Below are 22427 nucleotides of genomic sequence, written 5' to 3' on the forward strand. Positions count from 1 at the left end.
TATGATTCTGTGCTCAGTTTTACATCCATCAACGCTCCCAAGACCTTCTTTCTCCTCAGGGCTACTCTCAATCCATTCATCCTCTGGTCTATACTTGTGCTTGAGACCCAGGTGCAGAGAGAAATCTGGGGAGTCTTAGTGCTGCATACTTTTCTACTTGGTACTTTGGCTCAGTGTCATGTCTTTGTACTCACTGGAGTGTTTTTGTACTTCCTTCAATTTCTTCTGTGTCAGTGTTCCAAAGCTGCCCTACAAGAGGCCGTCCTCATGAGGATTCATTAGCTGCTTTGCACTGCTGTTTTTTCCTGGCATAGGTGCAAGCGTGGTGGTTGACTTACTTGGGAGAAGGTTGTCTGTTGCCTTGCTTGTCTGCCGGAGCACTTCCAGCCTCATCAGCAGCCCAATAACCTTCCCCTCTAAGCAAGGCGACGGCAGGTCCTGTAGCTGCTCTCCTGCTGCAGGAACATAATTGTGCTTTTATAAAACAAAATGTAAGTAAGATGCTGTCTGGGTTTCTTTCTCAAATGACTTTAATACTCTGGGAAGCTCAGTGGAGAATTAGGTGTTTATGCATGGATGAGGAGAAGTTTAATGAAGAGGAAAACTACAGTCTTTACTCATTTTAGACTTTCTACTGTTTTTCAAATAAATCCCCAGAGAAGTCACAATATTAGCAGCGTGCACCTATTCTTATTGTACCTTTTGGCACTTTAGCATAGAAATTAGAGACACAGAACCCCCCCTTCCCTCCCCTCCCCCCCCTTCCCTCCCCCCCCCCCCCCCCAAACAAACCCAGAAGCAAGCTTTGAAAAATGGTAATGGAAAAAGACCTCAGAGAGATGTGTGTTTCAGGCTGTGCAGAACAAAACTTTTTGAGAAATGGGGGACTGCAGGGCTGCAGTGCTGTAAAGTGCTTTGATTTTAATTGTCCAGGTGTTAAGAAATGAGGACAAATCTGATCAGAAAGCAGGGATTATGCTGGGCACAATCTTTAAAAAGAAATATGTATGGCAAAAGTTAGTTGCTGAGGGCAAGACTTAAAATGCTGCTTGGTTTTATGCCATTCATATCCCTATGTGCACATATTTTGTTTCCCTTGACCACACTTGCAAAGGGGCAGTGTGAAGTAACATATTCTGTAGCATTTATATTCATAATTTATGCCTGCAGTCTTGAAATAATCTCATTTGTCTTCCACCGTTACTGGAACAAGTTTTGCTAGTGATGAAGAATGCTGGAAGCAGTGAGGGATTCTGTTGTTTGAGCTTTTCATTTGTCTTCAGTAAAGAGTGGTTTTGAATAAAAGATAAACTGAGGAGACTTGTGTAATACGATTGCTGCTACGTAACCAACCTGGTTTTGAGGAGGCTCCCAGGACTCTGGCTTGTGTGTTAAATAGATAATCAGGTTTATTGGGCAGATAATACATTTCTCTGGGGTGCAGGAATAGAACATGTCAAACACCTTCTCTTGTCTTTCCCGGTGACAGATAGCAGGACTGGAGAACAGTAGCTTTGCTAGCGTGTGATGGGGAAGTGCATCAAGGGTGAAGGGAGGTGGTGGATCCCTGCTCCTTCCCTGCAGCAGCGTTTATCTGCCCCAAGCAAAATGCAAATAGAGAGAAGCCAGAGCTCTGATCTCTCTTGCAGCTGGGAATTCATTCCTAAAGTGAGCTCAGATCAGACAAGAACTGATGTCTTGAATGAACCCTTACCAGGAGGAAGCTACTGCCCTGCGCACCAGGACTGGTGGCCGTGTCACATGAGCCCAGAGGGACAGCATTGGTTTCCTTGCACTCAGTCACAGAAACAACTACACAAACTTTAAAGTAGGCCAACTTCAAATCATTAACAGTCCGGCAGCAGCCGTATGGCACTCAGCATGGATTAATTTTTCCCTCTTCTCAGTAGTTCTGTGATTGTGGAGCAGCAGTGCCCTGTACCTGCAGTTTTTCTAGGTTAAACCAGCAGGTTATAGACTGTGCTGCAAAGTGGTGAATCAGGAGTCTGCAGAGAGGAAGTGATTTAAAACTTTTTTGGGAAAGAAATTTGTCGAAGATTCTGGCAACTACAAACACGGGAAACAAGAATGTTTGTGTTAAGCAGCTTCTCACCTTGCTTACACCCTGTAGTAAATCTGAGCGTGTGCTGGCGATGTAGGATTTATTGGGTGTAAATGAGATTAAAAGTCACCCTTGTGGCTTAATTAAGCAGTGATATAAACAGTCCGGTTAAGTTAAACACTAGCAGTAGATTTTGCAGATAACAGGTATGAATGGATGCACAGATATGCTTAAGTTGTCATTAACGTGGGACTTTTGCCCACTTTGCTCGCTGTCTGGGTGACTGCCTGGAGCCCAGGACCATGAGCCTGCCCGGTGCGATGTTTGCCTTCCCATCGGTGTCATGCAGCGTCTCTTGAAGGCATGCTGCTGTGTGCTCAGTGCTGTCTTGTCTTTGCTGGCTGTGTTTTGCTGGCTGCTTTCACTGACTGCTCTGCTTTTCATCCAAAGTACATATAAACACACTTTTTTTTTGCCTACTCCAACTAAAGGAAGTTTTCCTTAAGCCTCTTCCTTGTTGTCAAAACATCATGCAGCCAAGCTTCAGTCTTCAAGTCTCACCAAAAGCAAGCCTTTTTGACCAATTAAATAACTCACCTGCAGAATAGCTTATAACATTTTCAAGCTCTAATGTACTGTCTCCTGTTCGTTCCTGACAGCTAAAAGGTAGCTATGGGAAGGTTTAATACATTGTCCTTTCCACTTCCTTGATAGCTGTTTCTGTGAAAATGGGTAAGGTGGTGAGATCTGTATCAGCCATGTTTGACATGCAGAAGCAGTGCTGCAGAGGCAGGCTAAACCCTTGGCAAAGCATCTCATTAACTTGACCCATACTTGGTGGGCATACAGGCCTGGCAAACATGTCATTACTGCACTTAACAAAGGAAATGGCCACATGCTAAAGCACTGGCGAGATGTGTGTGCATCTAGCTTGGCTAGCTTTATATTTTGTGAAACATTAAAGATTGTTCTTTCAACTGCAGGCTCTGTGGAAGTAATGGGGAGCTTGCATTTTATTTTCTGTTTGATTGAATCCTGAATTTATTGCTAAAAGCAAGAGATAAAGTCATATTAAAAACTCTTAACTCTTTCCATCAAGGAAATTTCATAGCTAAATCTTAAATATTTCCTTCTTGTAATCTGATTGACTTTTAATGTAAGAAAAATAAATCAAAGTGGTTTAGAAGACTGCCAATGTGAAAAGAAAAAGTCATGAACTTTTAGAAGTGTTTTTACTGACTTTCACAATTTGATTACTGGAAAGTGCTTTGTGCAACTTCAATTAGGGGATGTCACCTTGTGGTTACAGCTACACAGGGTAGTTAACACCTGATGGGATTGATCCTACTGAATTTGAGAGCAGCAAAACCTTTCCAGAGTGCAGCAGTTTTTGTAGTTGGGGCAGGTGACATTGGCTTTGGTTGCTGGTTTATTGGGAACCGAGGCCTCCTCTCCCAAAAGCAGGGAGAGGATTGTGAGGAGCGGTTTGGTCTATTGAATTTGAATTTTATTCCCTCTCCCACACAGTAGTGCCCAAAAGACCTTAGCAATGTGTAGCTTCTCTGAATGGAGGTGTTGGAAAAGGGATTGGATGTGGCACTTGAAGCCATGGTTTAGTAGTCATGAGGTCTTGGGTGACAGGTTGGACTTGATGATCTTTGAGGTCTTTTCAAACCTTACTGATTCTATGAATACTTTTTCCAGAGAGGAGCTCTGCTGTGTTTATTACACTTCTGCTCTGGCAAACCTGGCAGAGGTTCATAGGGCACCGAGCAGCTTTTCACTTGCCATAAAAATAAAAATGCACTGGGGAGTGCCTGAACATTACCTGGTGAGGCTCTACCTTTGTCATCTGGCCTAGCCTGTGGGAGCTGATTATTCACCTCTGCTGGTGATACCCATGTAGCATCTCCCACCAGTGCTTTTATTAATGAGCTGAGCAGAAAGTGAGTGCAGGTGTGGTTGGGGAGGTTGAATGACACATTCCTCCCATGATTCGAATAGAACAGAATTAACCAGGTTGCAAAAGAACTTTGATATCATCGAGTCCAACCTATCATCCAACACTGTCTAATCAACTAAACCATGGAGGAGTCCTCCTCCTAGACTGATGATGTCCATCACTGGCGGTAGTCTGGTGGATCTGGGATGTCCATCTGCAGTGTTGGAGACCAGAACTAGAGCAAGCCAGGCTTCTGCTTTTTATGCTTTCAATTAAAATTGAAAACAACAGCAAATTAACCTCTTCAAGTCAGACCCAAGTCTTAAGTTTAACTTCTGCAGGCCTGATAGATTTTTTTTGTGATTACCTGTTTTTGTGGCCTTTATGACCGATCTGTTTTCTTCATTTGGATTAAGAGAAAAATTGAAGCAAATCCTTGCCATATTAAGATATGGAAGTTCATAATGTAGGTCATATTGAAAAGGATTTGTAATGAACTTTTGTTAAAAATGTCTTCTAATTTCCTCTAGTGTATTGAAGTGCATATTTTTAAAGCTGCTGATTTAAAGCCCAGCTTATGTAAGCTTACATATTGAGAACTTAAAAGATTTTTTTTTCAATATGAATTTGGGCCAGCTCTAGAAGGGAGATTATACTGTGAGTCTTTAGGAGGATGGAGATAAAAAAAAAAATATGTGTCCCTCCATATTTTCTCATTCTTGCAGATGTCTTTTTAGGCCACAAGTCATGTCTCTCAACTCCCAAGAAGCATGTTGGTGCAGTGTTAGTACATGGAGAATCCCCTCTCTCCATCCCCAGACACTGAGAAGGTTTCACATGAAGTTTCCTAGATGCTCATTACTCAGAGGAACTTCTCACTGACTCTGCTTTGAAATGTTTTATGAAATGTGGTTTAACCTGGAGGGAATGGATGAATTCCTGCAGCTGGGCACTGACAGTCATTTTGCATTCCATGTTCTTCTGAGTGTAGGTGTTCCAGAACGTACATACCTTGTTAAACAGTTGTTAGGCATTTCTCAGGGGTTGTGGAACAGAGCATCACTATTGGCTCACCCTGATTTTCACTGTACACTTCTGTGAGACTGCACCTGCTTTACACCAGTGATGTCTGTATTAAATGTTAAGAAATACTCTCCTGCACTATGAGATATCTGATATGCAGACCTACAAATCTTGGCAGAGTTAATTGCATAAAAGTGTGTGTATGTGTAAAGGGATTTTTTTCCCCTGTCAGGTTTTGTGGGGACTGTCAGTGCCATAATGAGATGGTGTTTGGAGCCCAGGTCCCCATGGGAGGTTAGCTGTGCTGTATTGCACAATAGCTTGTGGGATCTTAAATTTGTCAAGTGAAAAGCTTTAATGCTGGCGGCTTTGGAGGCTTACTCTAACTGTATACGTAGCCCATTTCCTTTTCATCTCAGTGACTTTTTAGAATAAACCTGTTGCTCATGATGTCTTATTGAAAAGTTATACACAATTATTTGATGGGCATCAAACACTGCAGGAGTATGGTGGCTAGTACTGAAATAGTGAAACAATTAGGTGGCTTATATCTCAAGCAGAAATAATCGACTCATTAATCTTAACCACATCAACCCCTTCATACGAGGGTCAAATATAGTTTAATTCTAATAGGTGGGAATGTGTCAGTTTACACTCCAGTTCTGCCAGTTACTCATCTGCCTGGAAAATGTGCTAATACTTTTGCATAGCAATTAGGAAGAAAGAGAGTAGGAGATACCAAATAAGCTCTAATACATATCCTGAAACAAATAAAGAAAAGGAACATTTACAGCAGAATCCAAGCCTTTACAAATGGGATTTTGAGGAATAGTAAATGAGATCCATTGAGTAAGAAACAAGAAAATTATGTGCTGCTTCTTTTCTTTTTCCTTTCTGTTTCTTTTTCTTTCATTTGCTTCTGCCCTCTGCTTCTGATGCTTCGTCAGTTTATTATGCTGTGGAAGATGATTGTTCACCCACATACTTGGCAGTCTTTACTCCTTGACTCAGATGCTTAATGCTGTTTCAGTGCAAAGCTGTGCTTAAACATGAATTTGTTTTCTTCTACCATATCTGCATGTCACAAAATACCACTTTGCAATATGACTGTCATGCTGCTGTATTATATTTTAAATAATGTGGCTCCTCTTTTCTAACCTTTGGCAAATCCTGTGCAGGGTCTGGTTAAATAATGGACACAACGTTCAAAAGGGGAATGTTGAGTAGCGGCTGCTAAATGGATGGCCATCAAAAGTCATTCAGCCTACCTTTTACAGGCAGCACAAACAGTGATATCTGTGCTTCTGCTTAATTTCTACGTGAGCTCTTTGAAACCAACAAGCAGTGTCTCAACACTGGTAGGAAGTATGAGAAGGCCAGATGATGGGTGGATCTGTGTGTTGGCTGTGCACTGTAACGCAAATCTGAGGATGGTGGATTCTGGATTCCTTGCCTGCAAACTGCTGCTGTCAAACCCATGTGAAAAAAGTGGGCTTGCTGAACATTTTGGGCTGTTGGCTAAGAGTGAGCAGAGAAAAGTATGTTCTTCCTCCAGGCCCTCCTTGTCCATCCTGGAGCAGAGATGCCATGTGTGGTTGGGCTGAGCAACTGGGTGTTACAGGGCCACATAACACCTTGTAAGTCAGAGATGATACATGTCTAAAACTGCCCACCAGTGGTGTGCTATGCCTGGCTCTTGAAAAACTGCCAGTAAGGCTTTCAGGATGAATTTCAGGCTGTCTGTTAGCAACATCTCTCTGCATTCCTGTGAAAGCAAGAGCTGTTTTAGAGCTCTAAATGTTGCTGCAGATGGAGACTCCTCGAAAGGTGCTTCCCAAGCTCTGGTATGCAGACTGCTCCTGTCCATGACTCTGCAAGCAGCTTGTTCTTGAGTCTGTATTAAATATAGGTTTGGTTTTTTTAACTTTAGAAAGTCTGGAGAAAGTACATATGACCTATGATAGGGAAAGGGATGGTGACTGATAGAGCCATAGTTCAGAAAGAGGCTGCCAAAAAGAAAAGAGCCCGCATGTACCAAGTCCTTGTTATCAGTGTATATATAGTGTGTATATATAGTGTGTGGCAGGATTGTCATTAAAGGGCTCAGAATGGCAAAAGAAAAAGGCTTAAACATTTCATACTGCCTCAGCTGCTCAGTAATACTGCAGAGGCTGTCAGTGCTTTTGCAGAGGTGAGAAATACAGGTCAGGTAATGCCAAGAGCCCTCTTGATGATACTGGAGACATTGGTACCCTTAAGCAAACTACTCATGAAAAGGCTGGGAAAGCTTTGTACTTGTTTTGTACTATTCCACTCGTTTCCCTGACACAGTGTTGGTTATACTGTAGCTAACCAGGGGATTGTCTGGGAAAAAAAATGCATCTGATCTGGTGGTTGTGTAGCTGCTTGTGACATCAAGGAGTAAACCATAGTTTTAGAACAGAGCTTAAGGACTTTGTAGCTAATTTGGATGTATCGTTGGTACTCAGCATTATTTTTAACTCAATAAATCAATGAAAAAGTTGTTAAAAGAAAAAAAAAATGAACTGAAAAAGTTTCAGGATCATATTCTTGCTCATAGTGTTAAATAGCAGAGTGATGCCAGTGAAGCAGGCTTTGCCAGCTGATGGCATCTTCCTCCCCAGCAAAACTGAAAGACAAATGCTGACGCTGTCTGATACTGATGTTGGAGTCACTGGGGATGGCAAATGTATAGACAGACAGGGGGAAACTAGGAGGAAATCAATGTGATTTGGGGTTCCAGACATTGCCACCGCTTCATGAAAATGATGCTGTGTCTCTTTCATGAGAGAGAGGTAACTTCAAGGTGACAGGAGATTGTGACTCCATGCTGTGCAGTAGTAGGTGATAACACATGTGGATTGCAGTAGCACAGGTGATGACTCTTGATGTTTTGTAACTCTCCACGGCTCTGATAGCTTGAAATGAAAGATGTTAAGGTTTCAGGATGTAGCACAACCTAGACAAATGGATTTGTTTCCCAGCAATGCTGATATTTGGAGTGGACTTGTTCATCTCAGAAACAGCCTCAACTACCTCTAGGACTGACCTGATTATTGTTGGAAAACTTAGGTCATAGTTTGACCCTGTCTGTTTGGGTGGTATGTATTGTCTAGTTATGGAAAGGGGGACGTGCTGGGGACTCTCAAAGACAGGTTAAGGGCACTCTGCCCATCAGGACTTTCTCAGACAGAATATCTGAGAGGTGTTACAGAGATTGGACACAGAATAAATTGGGACTTCTGCCAGAATACAAATCAGTGAATAATCACCAAAAGCTTCTGAGTCTTCCTTCAGTTTCATCTTGTGGCTCCTTGCTTTCAGTGCAGAGGATATGTTGCCAGAAACACTGATATCAAGTGAATAATCTGTGTTGTTATACAGAAAATAATGTTTTTGAGTAGGTAAAACAAGCTATATGCTGTGAGTTGAGTAAAATACATGTGTTGAAGATGATACATGATTGCTGTTAAACTTTCTAAATCTCCTACGGTGTGGTAAATGGGCTAAACCATCTAGGCTGGAAGGAGTATGCAAATGAAAAATAAAATGGAAATTGAGGCTATAAGGGAAAAGCAGAGATACCTATATTTGCAAGAGTACATGAGAAGAGGATCTTCCTTGTATGACATTTGCATTCATGTAATCTAGCTCTGAGAACTGGGGAGAGGAGGAATTACTAATGGGTGCAGCTGTCTTGGCAGCAGGCTCAGGTGAGGACTAAGGGCCTTTCTTTGAGGAGTGAGGCAGTGGAGATAAAAGCCAAACCTGTTTTGAGCAGCTCTGTCCCCAGGAAAGAGTGCTAGCTGCCTGCTCCCTGACATTACCTGACCCCACGTCCTGGTCTCCAGCTCAGACGTGGCGCGTGACAAGACGGTGGTGGGAAGGGGCTGATTTGGTAATGTAACACCACAGGATAGAAGTGCTGCTGAATTCATCTTCACAGCTGGTAGCTTGGAGATGCTCTGAAAGGAATCAGCAGCTAAAGATGGACTGAAATTTCAGGTATGCTTTCATATTTTTCCTTTGTGACGTGTTTCAAATTTGTCCATTAAACGTGTAACCTTTGTAGCATTGGCCTGGCAACTTCCTTCCCTGCCTAAAACTGCAGGTGGAGGGGCTGTGGGTTGGTCCTGCAGCAAGGGATGTCTTATTGTTCAGGGAGCTGGGGAACTGTTTCTTCACAGAAAATTGCATGTCACACCTTACTTATGGGACCTCATAAGTTGGAACATCTTCTCTACCAACTTAGGAGAACATCTGAGACTGAAGGATGCCTGTGTCAGCTGATGAGAGCTAGTGGTCTTCTAACAAGTGTGTATGGTGGCTGATAGGAAGATGGTCAGTGACTTAGCCCCCCATGTTAAGAGTAAATACAGAAAGAGTTCCTAACTTTTTCTGTACTGTCACACACAAGCTGAACAAAGTGGTGTGCTCATAGACTTTGAGAGGTGTCAGGGTGCCTGTCAGCTGCTGGAGGAGCTTAGAAGATTTAGTGTAGTTCTCAGCTAATGGCGTTGAATTGTGAGATTTTGCGTCCCCAGAGGAGCATAATCTGCAATGAGGGAAGGCAGTTGAAGTGCAGTGTGCTCTGGCATGTTGCCTGTAAGCATGTGGCTGATGGTTGATCATAAGATGGGAACTCATCTAGGACTGTCAGTACTGGCACTTAACTGGGCAGGAACCTTAATCCAACATAAATTGTTATGAGGCTTTCAACTCCCACAAATTAAGGCTTCAGCAGTAAGTTTCTTTCAAAAGACAGGAAGATTTCCTAGCAGTGTGATATGTAATGTATTATTTGTCAACCCTTATGATTCAATTTTCTGTGTGCTGCTTAACTGCTGTGAGGAGAAAGTAAAAGCGATTTTGTAAGGCTACCCAGGAGAGCTGCTGCAGAGAGTATGGACTCTCTGGGAGATCCAGTCAGGACTGGCAGTGAGAGAACCTGAAGTTCACTCAGACATGGAGCTCATGGTCTGTGTTGGCAGCAGGGTTGATTCTGTCTTATTAGTGAGGTGGCTCAAGAATAGCCAGGTGACAGCTCGGGGTGCTCTACCACACCATTATGGCAGGCATCCAAGGATGGGACACTTGCTGCTGCTTCTGTGCAGTATCCCAACTTGATTGTTTCTCTGTTGTATTTCACCTGAACCAACAGATTAAGAAGTGGATGTTATTTCATGTGGCTCTGTGGGGCTCTGAAGCCTTGGCCCTTAGTAAGGGCCTTTCTGCTCAAGGGTTCCCATTGTGACAGTCCTGTGTTTCAATTTGATGCTGCCTATTTTAATGCAGAAACATCTGGTGATTGCCCCCAGTTGTGCTGTTTAAAGTGGTAAGATGTTTTGAGGTACTTTTAGTTTTCTGTTGGGATGTATTCAAGGTGATGTTTGCAGATTTCATGTTGCAAGAAAACTTCCTCTTCTGAGATAAAGGAGGTTCTCATATAATAGGAGGTTCTCATATAATAGGAGGTTCTCATATAATAGGGTGATGTATAGAACTGGTCCTTGAGGAAAAGCAACAAAGTAGTGGTGGACTGTAAGAGGAACTTTTATGGAGACATTTCCCCCCCCCCCCCCCCCCTATTATAGCAAGAGTGCTTATTTTTAGTTGAAGACCTGGTACCATGCCAGTTGCAGACAATCAATTTCATATCAAATGGTATAGAATATGCTGTCAAATTATATATGCTAATTGATTATGAGCCTGTGTATAATGCATTATTAAATTTTTAGCCTGGATTGTGAGGGCCCCCCTTCAGTCTGCTGCACAACCTAAGCCAGCTTCCACAGAGGAGTAGATGTCTCAAAGGCAATTATATTTCTGTATGTGTAATGAAAGCTGGTGGCTGTCTAGAGCAGACAGGAGAAATGAGTGTTGCTACGGATGGGAAGGCTGCATCATGTGTAGTGAGCATCCTGTCTGCTGCCAATACTCATGAGTATGCTGTGGAGCCAGCTGCAGGAAACGCTGCCTCTTGCGTGGCTCGCTGTTGAGGTTGAAGCTGGAGGTGCTGCAATGGAAGGAACAGGAGAGGAGGGCATATGAGGAAGGATTGGAGGACATTGGTGAGATGATGAGACACCTGAGGTTGTATGGGAAATGGGAGGGAAGAGGGGTGGATATCTAGGGATCATCCATACAAATCCAGGTTTCAGTACATCCACAGGACAGCTTCTTAGATGAAACCATAAAGGAAATAATAATTAGCAATTTTTTTTTCTGATGGGATTGCTTTTAAAACAAGACCATAACTTCTAGCAAGGAGAATGGGTAGCTACTGTTTAGATCTCATTTTGGTAATTTTCATAACAACACATCTTACATTAGAAGCCCGATTTGGAGTACAAAAGGCGACTCTTCTGTTCAAGACACTAAAGCAATGAGTTGTACTAAGCGTGCAAGGAGCTTGATTTAAGAACAGAGCATATGTGCAGACAAGGTGCTTCATGAGCTGCCATTTTTTCTTGTGGATGAGCCTTGATTCGTGTGTGAGCATGGGAATCTGCTGTGATTCAGAGCATAGTCTGGAATTGTAAATATATCCTTGTGGTACAGGTTACAGTTCATTTCCTGCAAGGTGACTGCATGCAGTTTTAGGATAGACCCAAATTTATTAGCTCTGTTGGTTTGTGTGTGCCTGCTCATGGCTCTTTGCAGATGCAGTTGGAAAAACCTTCGGTTTCCCTGAGACTCTTAAATTATTTCAGAATCAGAAGCAAAAAAAAGAAAAAGGCAGTTAGATTTGAAGTTTTTTGTGATGGATTTATCTTTCTCCTTGCTGGCACTTTGGTTTAAGATATATGTGTTTTCTGGCTATATTTCTAAGAGGCTGTGGGAGATGGAGTGTTATTAATGAAAACATTTAATTAAGTACATTAATGAGTGCATTTTATGTATAGAACTGCTCATCTCCACACATTACCTCTCCTATGAGGACAGACTGAAGGAGTTGGGGCTGTTCAGTCTGCAGAAGAGAAGGCTCCGAGGTGACCTAATTGTGGCCTTCCAGTATCTGAAGGGGGCCTACAGGAAGGCTGGGGAGGGACTTCTCAGGATCTCAGGTAGTGATAGGACTAGGGGGAATGGAATGAAGCTGGAGGTGGGGAGGTTCAGACTGGATGTGAGGAGGAGGTTCTTCACCCTGAGAGTGGTGAAGCCCTGGAATGGGTTGTCCAGGGAGGTGGTTGGTGCCCTGTCCCTGGAGGTGTTTAAAAGCAGGCTGGACGAGGCACTGTCCAGCCTGATCTAGTGTGGGGTGTCCCTGCCCATGGCAGGGGGATTGGAACTAGATGATCCTTGTGGTCCCTTCCAACCCTGAACGATACTATGATTACATGTGCCAGGGCTTTATCCAGAAATGCGGTTTTCCCTCCTTAAATAGCATTTTAACCAAGGAGCTTGGTTTCAGAGTGGATTAAATTCCTAACAAATGCCAGTCGAGTTCAGTGATGGCAGAATCAGGTCCAGTATTGTAACACTTCATATCAAATGGGGTAAATTCCTTTGATAGAGGGTTTATCTAATCTTCCTTGTACTCTTTCAAAGAAAGATGTAAGGAGAGCTTTAAATTCACACTAATTTGCTTTTTTTTTTTCCTTTTTTGAAAGAAAACTGGAATTTTCATCATGAAAAATTCATATATGCTGCACTAATTGTGAGGCATATGAATCAGCTTTATCTGGACATAGTTTTTGGTAGGGTTTTTCTCCACTAGCACTATGTCTTTTTATTCTAGGATGATCTTTTTGAACTGGATTCTGGCAGAATGGAGTAACTTTGCAGGAGCTTAGACCCTTGTACAAGCTGGGTTTTAAAAACATTTTCAATCTATTACTATTTTTTCATATCCTATAGCAATACATAATAGCTTTTATTAAGATACTTACAATGTCTTTCTAAATCCCCAAAGAACACTTGGCATGTCAGGATTATATATAAGCATAACCTTTTTTCTTCTCTTTTTAAGTGTGTCTGGAAATCGCAATGAGGCTGATGGACACTTTTTTTATTTCCCCCCCAACAGGCTGCTGTTTTAACCCCCCCTAAGGCAATCAGAAGAGAACTTGAAAGAGTATGTCTAATGTGAATAATTTTGGATACATTTATTTTTCATTTCTCTGAGAGGCCTGTAAAAGAGGCTGGCTTGTGGAGACTCTCATCACCTGCTTTCTGCAATCCCAGCCCATTTACTGTGTCCTGTAAGGGGCACCTGAAATCACTGCTCATATTTGAGAGAGTACTGTAAAAAGGGTTACAGTGAGTTATTTATTTTTTTTTTTTTTTAACAGTGATTTTTTTCACCAATCAGCCTCATGGTGCTGTACTGGAATGGAAAGGTAAAGAAGGGACAGGGTGCACTGCTTGCATACCTTTTTGTTTGCTTGTTTAGTGCTTTAGTATTTGAAATTATAGCTTTAAACAGTGGTTAACTACAAGAAGATTGGTGACCTCATCAATGTTTATAAATATGTAAAGGGGTCTCTTCTCTCAAGCAACCAGCACCAGAACAAGAGGACACAGTCTCAAGCTGCGCCAGGGGAAGTTTAGGCTTGACATGAGGAGAAAGTTCTTCACTGAAGGAGTCGTTCACCATTGGAATGGGCTGTCCAGGGAGGTGGTGGAGTCACAATCCCTGGAGGTGTTCAAGAGGGGATTGGACGTGGCACTTGGTGCCATGGTTTAGTAGTCATGAGGTCTGTGGTGACAGGTTGGACTTGATGATCTTTGAGGTCTCTTCCAACCTTGGTGATTCTGTGATTCTGTGAGTCCCGAGAGGATGGAGCCAGGCTCTTCTCAGTGGTGCCCAGTGACAGGACAAGGGGCAGTGGGTGGAAATTGAGGCATAGGAAGTTTCATGTAAATATGAGGAAAAGTTTTTTCACTGTGAGGGTGACAGAACACTGGAACAGGCTACCCAGGGTGGGTTGTGGGGTCTCCCTCCCTGGAGATATTCAAAACTCCCCTGGATGTGTTCCTGTGTAATCTGGTGTAGGTGATCCTGCTCTGGCAGGGGGGTTGGACTAGATGATCTTTCAAGATCCCTTGCAGCCCCTGAAATTCTGTGATTCTGTGAAGAACTTAAGTAAACATGAAACTTTTTTTCTCCCCAAAGCTTGCCACTTTCAAAGCAGGGGCATATCCATATTTAAAGTACATGTCATAGCTGTGGTAGAAGTTGCAGCCTGGGTGCAGGTATTTTCAGGAGGGTTCTTTAGCCTCTAATGCAGGAAGTTAGATGGGAGGTGTACACTGACTTAAACGGTGTCAGTTATTTATTAGAGAAAATAAAAGATACAAAATTTGCAGGAAAACATGTATCTGCTAATTTGTTCAGAAACTAATAAACCAATAATCAAGAGTTTTTGAAAGGATTCTGATTTTACAGAAGTTTCTCTGTGTTGAAATGGAAACACATCAACCATCTTCTGGTGGGTTTGTTTGAAGAGGTGTTAAGGTATAGACTTAGGTGAAGGTATACTTAGGAAAGTGGGTAGGTTCAAAAAGGGAAAGAATTGTATCTTTGTACTTCATACCTAACAAACCTGTGTTCAGAGAATAATATGTTTATTTTTAGCTCTGAGAGCAGCTCTTAATTCTCTGATGAGAAATGGTATGCGAGAGGAAAAAAAGCTGGCAGCTCACAGGAGTTATAAAAAGGGAAACTCAGTACTTGTGACTTATTTCCCTCTACAGGTTGTTTTGTATTAATAAACAATGATATTTAATAGAACAAATATGTAAAGTGAGAAAAATAAACAGTGTTCTTCCCGTGTTTCAGTGTTTATAATATAATTTGGAGTGCATAAAGCATCCACTGACATACCACTAAAATTGAAGCCTTTGTTCTGTACAAAATCACTGCTAACATTAAGCTTAATCTTTTATAACCCAAGGTACTACTTTGTCAATTTCTAATTATTCTTTCCCTTCCTGTTTAACCAGGTTCTGTTCTGTGCTTCACTGGATGTGATTCCACATTACATAGATTCTTGGGAGTGAGCTTCATGGATAGGCACTTTCTTTAAATAATTGACTGTACTCTTCTTGTGGCAGGTCTCTGCTCATATTTCATCTTGTATTCACCTTTGTGGCTGTGCTGTACTTTGGGTCTTGTAGCCTTTCTCAGTGCACTGGTTTGCAGCAGGAATTGTTTATAAAAGTTGCTGGCTGAATGCAGAGGTGCTTTGATTACCTGGAAGACAGACTAATGTTAGAATAAGATAAGTTTGCACAAGGATGTTTGTGCAAGTTTTGTTAGAGGTGCTATCATTTCTCAGGACCATCATTTAAATATCTGATAGTAATTGGCCTAACTCAGAAATAAAAAAAGGAGAAAAACTAATTTTTTCTTTCTTTTATTGGTATGAAATAGTCAATCAATGTCTGTATAACATTCCCTCATGGTTTAAATGCTTTTTTCTGGTTGATACATTGAGTATTGATCTTGCTAGCAAGCAAGAGCAACCTGAGTTGGCCATCAGTTCCTCTCTCTCTGAGTATATGCTATCATCTCTTCTCTCCTGAGGGATGTGACATCTGTCACTTATTCCCATGGGCTCTGGGGAGTATCAAAGTTTCAAAGTGGCAGCCACTTCAGTGAGCACTGACAAGACAAATCTGAGTTTGGAGACTCCTCATGGCTTTGGTGAAATGACCTTGTCCCAAGGTGGCAAAGGAGTCTGCAGCTTTTTCTACATGGTCTAGGTAGTTAGGAACCTTTTGCTGACAGTTTGTTCATCTGGAGATAGGTTGTGTTAATATTTCAACACAGCATCTGCTGAAGGTGTTTGCACCTGAAGGTGTCTGCATGGTAAACACACCCTTTTCGGTGCATAGGTGCCATCTATGCCCACAGAGACATCAGGACCAGATGGATCAGATGTATGTATTCTGGCAATGTGTTGCATCTAATCACAGAATGGTTTGGGATGTAGAGAACCTTTAAAGGGCACAGAGTCCAACCCCCATGCAGTGAGCAGGGTTATCTTCAACTAGATCAGGTTGCTTAAAGTCCCATCCAACCTTAACCTTGAATGTTTGCAGGGACAGGGCTTCTACTACCTCTCTGGACAATGTATACCAGTGTTTCACCACTCTCATAGTAAAAATGTCTTCCTTATATCTAGTTTAACCTCTCTTCTTTTAGTTTAAAACCATCTGCCTCAATGTAAGGAGACGCTTCTTTATGGTGAGGGTGATGGAGCACTGGAGCAGGGTGCCCAGAGAGGTTGTGGAGTCTCTGTCTCTGGAGACTTTCGAGACCTGTCTGTGTGGCCTGCCCTAGGTGATTCTGCTTTGACAGGGGGATTGGACTCAGTGATCACTGGAAGTCCCTTCCAACCCCTAACACCCTGTGATTCTGTGATTACTTATTGACCTATTGCAACAGACCCTGCTAAAAAGCTTATCCCTATCACTGACAAAACTGTTACAGTGATATTCTAGAAGCAGGTAAAGTTTTGTCCCAAATAAATTCCAAGAGATGAAAAAGACATGGCTTAATAATAACATCTCTCTTTGTTTTGTATGGGACAATGCATGGTTGTATCTTCCTGCTAAATGCTGCCTATTGTGCACAAGTGTGACTTGTGGGTTTTTTTTTACTGATTATTCTAGAATATAAATTTCAAATTCATTCTCAAGTCTTGGGTGCTGCTGAAAACCTCTGCTAGGAATAGATTCATAGAGGTGATATTCAGTGTATAGAAATACACTGAAACCCTATTTTTAGATGTTTCACATGGCAGTCAAGGCTTTTGCTCATCCTTCTGCCTGTACTTTTATTTCTTGCAATTTGGAGAGTTTGGGATTCAAGTTAAAAGAAAATTAGGTAAAATATAATCAATTTATCCTTAGCTTTCACAGTCCCTTATTACAATTGCTAATTTATCAGTAAGTAGGTGCCTTTCTTTTGTAATGAATATTGAGGATCATTTTGAATACAACTTTTTAAGCTTAGCCAATTTACATAGTACTTTGGGAGATTAGTCACTCATTTATAAAGAACTATGTGGATCTGAGGGGTGTTCCTGGAGTCCTCTTGTGGTTTTTTTTCCCAATCTTTATCATCATAATCATTGGTATCTTTAACAAGGTGTTTAACCCTAAGAAAGAATTGCAGTTGGAAACAGGTAAACTAATGAAAATTGCTTGAAAGTCTTTGATTAGAGCAGTCTTTCTCAAGGCACAGTTCATGTTGTGTTTGCTGGATTTGGGCCCTGAAAAACTGGGGTTTATGTTCTGTTGTAACCTGTTTCCATGCTTCTGGATATGAGATTCTTTGTTCTTGATGTGTTTTTTCCTTTTTATTTTCTCCCCCCCCCCCCCCCCCATTTCTGTCTCCTATCCATCCCTTCTACCTCTGTGTTCTGGGTTTTGTTTGTTTGTTGAAGACAGTAACGTTGCTTGCATTAGAACAGAAAATGTGAGAGCTACCAAATAAGATTACGTTAAATGATGATTAAATTGAGCTTTTATGCAGGGTAAGAAGATTGTTTTATTCTGCTGAACTGCAGTTTATACAAGTCCTCGACAAGAGAATGCCAAGTTGCTTTTGGCATTCATTAGCACTGAGTCTAAATCACTACTAATTTTGTCTAGCAGAAAAAGTAACAAATAGAGGAAAAAGAGAGCCCATGATTTTCAAGTGTATTTATATTTCCAAATGGGCTAATTCCTGTAAGTCAGTTGAAATTCTTCCCACAGGACAAGAAATTATCTTTTTTTTTCTTCTCCTTCTTTTTCTCAGAGATGCAATGATTCTACGAAACAATTGCTGGCACGACAAAATCCCAGTCTCGAAAGTAGGACAGGAGACATTTCCCACTTTCTGCAGATCAATCTTTTTGTATAACTCAAAGCAATTGCAATCTTTAAAAAAAAGACTCGTGTACTGAAGAAAAATTACACAGGAAATGGAGTTCTAACTCTAGTAGTAACCCAGTTCTCCACTAGTTTTACCACATGAAGAAACAAAATAATATACACAAAATGGTGACCCAGCTCTTGTGCTGCCTCTGCCAAATGAAATGCCCAGGGCCTGCTGTATGTTTATTGCTGCCATTTGAATTGTAATTTTACTTTAGATTTCTATGTGTAATGCTGTTGGGGGGTTGGAAGTAGGTGATCTCTCAGGTTCCTACCGATGCAAACCGTTCTATGACCTGCCCATGGCATGGGGGTTGGAACTAGATGATCCTTGAGGTCCCTTCCAACCCTAACAATTCTGTGATTCTGTGACTCTATGATAATCAGATATATTAGATTACTGCAACTATCAAGCCCTGTATTTAGTTCATGTTCCCATCTATCTGAAGGAAGGAGATGCTAGAGGAGGGTAAAATAGTCCAAATGATGTGAAATACAAGCCTGGGAATAGATGCAGCTTTTAATATTAAAAGTGTTTATAGTAGGAGTCCCAAATACAGCAAGCAGGAATGTATCAGACTTTGGAAGCTATCAATGAAGATTTTATTTAGTTTAAAGTGCAACCATTTAACTGCTGAAGCTGTTATTCTCTCTAAGTGTAAATCCATGAAGAGAATTTCTGCCAGCACCAAGCTCTCCCGAAACTTTACTTAATTTAAATTCTAAGCCATATGTAAAATGAAGGCTAGAGTCTAGTAAATATCCATCTGTGTGTGCTGTTACAGAAGCCTTTCTGTATTACTCAACCTATTCATTATTCTAATTTGAAAATGTGAAGCATGTGGGAGAAAAAAATGGGCAGTAAAATATATTAATGGGCAAAAGTCTAATGAGTTTACCTTCTTCACTGAATTATCAAACATTGGAATAGTCTGCCCAGGGCAGTGGTGGAGTCACTAACTGGTTAGGCCACACCTTGAGTCCTGTGTCCAGTTCTGGGCCCCTCAGTTCAGGAAGGATGTTTACTTGCTAGAACATGTCCAGAGAAGGGCAACAAAGTTGGTGAGGGGTTTGGAACACAAGCCCTATGAGGAGAGGCTGAGGGAGCTGGGGTTGCTTAGCCTGGAGAAGAGGAGGCTCAGGGGAGACCTTATTGCTGTCTACAACTACCTGAAGGGAGGTTGTAGCCAGGCAGGGGTTGGTCTCTTCTCCCAGGCAAGCAGCACCAGAACAAGAGGACACAGTCTCAAGCTGCACCAGGGGAGGTTCAGACTGGATGTTAGGAGGAAATTCTATGCGGAGAAAGTGATTGCCTATTGGAATGTGCTGCCCAGGGAGGTGGTGAAGTCACCATCATTTGAAATGTTTAGGAGGAGACTGGATGGGGTGCTTGGTTGCATGGTTTAGTTGATTAGGTGGTGTTGGGTGATAGGCTGGATTAGATGATCTTGAAGGTCTCTTCCAACCAAAGATATTCTGTCATACTGCCTACAATGATTTAAAAAAACCCAAACCCATCAGGTGTTAGCATATTATAACTGTCCAATTTTGGTGGACAAAGTGCAAGTCCAGTATGGACAATTAGAATTGAGAACTTTGAGCAGCCTCTTGTTGACTATCTTGGTCTTAAAATAGTCCTGTTAGCCCCTTCTTGGCATCCTGTGATTTGCCTTTGGTCTTTCCTCTGAAACAGTGTTTTTTATTCCCTGCTAGCAGCTTACAGTTATGCCCAGCATGACTAACTCTGTATATTTTACTTAGCTATTCATAATGACATGCAGCTTTAAAATAGAAGTAGCTAGTGAACATCACTAACTGATTTGTTGTATAGACTCTGTCTAACCAGATGGAAACCAGTCCACAGTATGTTTAAGGTATTTAACCTAATATAGTTAAATAAAAATCAGGTGGTTTTTTTTTAAGGGTACACCTAGTTACCAAGTAAAGTAAAAAACATTTGCTGTAATTGCTGTTAGTTATTTACAGATACTTTCTGCTTCTTTCAGAGAGAGGTATGAGTAAGGCTTTAAGAGAGGGTTGAAAGCAAGTGTGATGAATAGATAAAAGCAAAAGAAGTAAAAGATAGATTTAAATTGCTTTTTAATATAGACTTTAGTAATATGGTAAAAATAGATGTAATCATGAAAGCTGACTATCTTAATACATTCCTGCAAGGAGACCTTAATTCTAGCATTTCTTAAATGCTGATTATTTGCAACTCTAAAATTGTTATAGTGCCCTATTTTGGGTATAATGTAGCATGTCTTTAGTGTTTCCTCTCTAAGCTTTTCCAGGGGAAAAAACCCCAAACCAACAGGCAGAGAGGAATAGAGGAGAAAATGTGGGAGGCATGAAAAGGACCCCTGGGAATCAGAAAATAGGAGAGGGGAGATGTAAGTGAACAAAGGACCAGTTAGGAGAAGGAAAAAGTATTGTAGGGTGAGAAAGGGGATAAGAAACCAAGCTGGGAAAAGGTGGTAAATGTAATAAAATTTTATCACTTACTTTTGGGAGAAGTCAACTAGTTTAGTATGATAGAGAATTAGAGGAGGGTGGAAGGAGGTTGAGGATTAAGGGAAAGGTAGCTGGGAGTAGATGTGCAGCAGGTTGATTAAAGTGAAGAGCAGGAGATGGCAAAACTGAACAGAGAAAAGAGAATTATATTGAAATGGGGAAAAGGTGCCTGGTGGCAGGACTTGCACCTACTGGGTGGAATCACAACTTGGCATCTAATGTCAGCTCTGTGTGTTGTGGGTTGATGTATTTGATGTGATTTTTGGTCTAGCAGCAATTCAGAATTAATCGTGTAAGGCAACCCAAAAGGTTGAATTTTAGCAACACCTAATGATTAACAAGTGATTTAGTAAATGAAAATAACTTAACTACAGAATCACAAGATTTGGGCTAACTTGCTACAAAGAACCTTAAATCAAAGTACACCTATATGTATAAACACGAAGTATACAAACAGAAGTACTTGGACGGTGAAATATGTAGATGCCCACACTCATAAAAGTAAGTGCAGAACAACAAACACCTAAAACGGGTAGAGAGGTGCATAAAAGAGACTTGCCTATAGTCAAAATCTTCCCCTTTTTAGAGTAAACACTGACGACACATCGGCATTTGCCCGTGGGTGGGGATCGAGGCTCGAGGAGTTGTCCTCACCCAAGCCTTGTGTTAACTTTGCCAGCAGACAGGCCAGTTGTAGGTTAAGGATTAACTGTTATACCATAGAGTGGAACCACTGTGGGGGTGGAAAGTCCCCAGAGGGAGGTATCAGATATTGTAATATGTTATTCCATTCTCTTTCATGTATCATCCCTATATAAGGAGCAGACCTTCCAGTCAGCTCTCTCTTGGCTCTGGGCATTTTGGCTCTCAGCTGGTATTTTTGGCTGTGTGGGTGGGATGCCTGGCTGGCAGGAATCTATTTCTGCTGCATTACAGGACCTATCTCAGGGCCTGGTCCGGGGAGGGGATAGGCCATTGCAGCATCTATTGTATATATCCTTTTCTCTTAATGCCTTCTGTACTTTGTTTACTTTCATAACTATTATTTCTATTTAACTTCCAGTTCTGTGTGAGTGTTTTTATTTACTCCTCTGGGGTAAACCAGCGGCTCAACCCAGGATGAAGCCTGAGAGGCATCCCAGCTTAGAGGAGACGCTGGGTGCAGCCTGCTGTGGTCCAGGAGAGCTCAAAGGGTCTCATTTTAGATCACTATTTATGGGGTCTGAGATAATTGGCTTTTCCATTTCAGCCTGTCTTGAGTGTTGCAATATTCTGGTTGGTGCATGTCCAGGACTTGCTATGTTTTGGGGTCCCAGCAGTTGCACATGCCCAGAATTTACTCAGTCTTGGGGTCCTGCTCTCCCTCCTCTGGGCCATAACCCAAGTTCAAGTGTACCAGGCTGTAAGAAGGCAGGCTGATCTTTGTTTTGGTTCCCAGGTGATAAGGAGGGTAGTTGGAGCCAGGTGTGCTGAGGGGCACATCAATGCTATGGTCCACTGCAGGAGGTAGTGTTTGTTACTGCTTCCATAGATAGGGGAGCCAGGAGCCAGGTATGTTAAGGGAATGCTCTGATACATGAGTGTTCAGAGTCTGTATTTGACTTTGCCAGTGGTTTGTTGTGTGACTCAGGGAAGGGAGTCACATGCTGTACTGTGTGGCCCATGAGTTGGAGAGAATCATATCAACACAATGTGAGCTTGGTAGATTAAGTTTCCTGGTGGGAAGTAGGAGCAAAATTTTAAAAGTTGTGGACAATGTAGAATATTTTGTGTGATTCATAAATGTTTGATCTGACTTTGAGTAGAAGGCTGGACTAGAGACCGCCTGAGGCAGGGTCCTGTGGCTGTGGATAAACCTATGAACGAGGACTGAGCAGAGCTGAGAACTCTCCTCACTGAAAAGAGAGATCAGGGCAGATAAGCAGTCCTCTCAGCAATGGAAGTAATTGTGTGATGAGAAAGGATGTGTCTCAAATGAAGATCATCTTGTGA

This window comes from Melanerpes formicivorus, unplaced genomic scaffold (genome assembly GCF_026170545.1).
Source record: "Melanerpes formicivorus ecotype bairdi unplaced genomic scaffold, bMelFor1.0.p_v2 SCAF_5, whole genome shotgun sequence".
Taxonomy (NCBI): Eukaryota; Metazoa; Chordata; class Aves; order Piciformes; family Picidae; genus Melanerpes; species Melanerpes formicivorus.